This window comes from Arvicola amphibius, chromosome 4, assembly GCF_903992535.2.
Source record: "Arvicola amphibius chromosome 4, mArvAmp1.2, whole genome shotgun sequence".
In the NCBI taxonomy this organism is placed as follows: Eukaryota; Metazoa; Chordata; class Mammalia; order Rodentia; family Cricetidae; genus Arvicola; species Arvicola amphibius.
Genome location: NC_052050.1, coordinates 152,223,044 through 152,225,059, shown reverse-complemented (window position 1 = coordinate 152,225,059; position 2,016 = coordinate 152,223,044).

Below are 2,016 nucleotides of genomic sequence, written 5' to 3'. Positions count from 1 at the left end.
CCTTTCTCTTTCCCCAAGGGGATGAGAAGGTGAGAAGGCCCTTGACAGGGATGGCTCCTCAGTCTTGGACTTCCAGACTCCAGGACCGTAGGAAACACATTTTGTTGTTCATAAGTTACTCGTTCTCAGCTATCACTGTAGTAGCACCAAAGTGGAAGCCCCTCTGGCTGTCAGTCCTGGGAAGTTTGATCCTTTAAGCTAATGTCCTTATGCTCTACAAGAACAAACTAATGTTTCCATGCCAGGGAAGAGCAGGGTTGGTGAGGACATTTCTTCAGTGTGTTCCCCTCAGGGTCCCCCTGGCCTCTAGCTTGATGTTAAAATGGGAATTGGAGCCATTGTCTTATTTTATGTGCATAGAAGAGTTTGCTCCCAGTGAACCTCAGGGACTGGCACTCCCAGCAGTGGTCCGTGATCTTCCCGCATCCCTTTCATTTGTGTCTGTGAATTGCTACCCTAGGCTTCTGACTCAGTTCAGGATCCCCAGCCTTTTATGTTTTCTGAGCACTGGAAATTCTTGTCCTCCTTTGGCCTCTTCACTGGAACTGCGGGGCTGCGTCCCACCACTCGGCTAGCTTTATCCAAAATAATTACACGGAAACTTTTTTAAAACACTGCCTGGCCCATAGTTTCAGCCTCTTATTGGCAAATTCTCACATCTTCCTTTAACCCATATTTAGTAATCTGTGTAGCACCACGAGGTGTGGCTTACCAGGAGAGATCTTAACCTGCATCCATCTCAGAGAGGAGAAGCATGGCAACTGCATATGGCGACTGCCTGAAACGTCTGCCTTCTCTTTCCCACAATTCTGTTCTGTCTACTCCACCTACCTAATTTTCTGTCTCTTAAAGGGACAAGGCAGTTTCTTTATTAATAATGAAAGTAACACATAGACACTCCTCCATCACTTCACCAATGTAAAATTTTATGGAAACTCCAAGTCCTTCAACAAGCACTTTCAGCATGGACCCAAAGCTGATGGCTCTTCAAAGGCTCCAGGAAGGCCCACCTCATCAGCCACTAAGTCCTTGCCTGTACCAGCCTCTTCTCTCCAACCATGTCAGAAGTTCACTCTAGGGACCCTTTGCTCTAGCAACCAGAGCAGATGTCTCCACATAACTTCCTCTGCTCAAAACCCTTCTATGACAGCCCATCACAGTTAGAACTCCAGAGAATGAAGAGAATCTCTGTGACTGTGTCCTTGCTCTCTGGTGGTGTGAATAACCTTCTCTCTTCCCACTGGTTACAGTCACCAACTCAGAGGGTCAGTGGAGCTCAGTATTCCTGACATCCAGTCTTGAGGATAAGGACAGGAGACACATATATGACAATTCCATCCCAATCTTGGGTCCTTGTAGGCTCTGCAACATAAGTGTTCTTCTGGTATAGGTATGAGGCAAGACCAATAACTTCTCTGCCTCCCTGGCCTGAGGAGCTCACTGTGCTCACTGGACTTCAACACTGACTGTCTCCTGGCAGGTGCAGGGGGAAGCATGCTGACCTGTGTCTCTCTACTGGTGTCATTTATGTCTGTACATCAGCATCTATTTCCATATCTGTCTCTAGTATCCAGAAAATCTAGATGATAAGTAGATACATGGCTATGTAGGCATATTTATTTACCGCGATGTGGATTCGATTCCTATTTATCATCTGTGATTGGCTTAGGTGTTTCTCTCAAATTTAGAAGCTGACATTTTTGTGCCCCTCTTCCTTTACTTTATCTTCTGACTTTGAGCTGCCCTTTTAGGCAGAGAAAACTTTTCGAAAGTCATGTTTTCTAATTCACATTTATTTATTATTTATTGTCTTATAGTAAGGATCTACACTTTCTCTACTGCACACAATTAAGCCTCTTCCCTCTTTCATAGTTTTGTCTATAATTCAAGGGTATGAACTGGTCAAAGCGAGCCATGCTTTGCGCCGGTACAGGATTTCTGAGAATTTTAATTGTGCAGGTTGGTGGCTATGGCAGAGCACTTTATTTTAAGCTTTGTGACCCATGACTTTCTTCT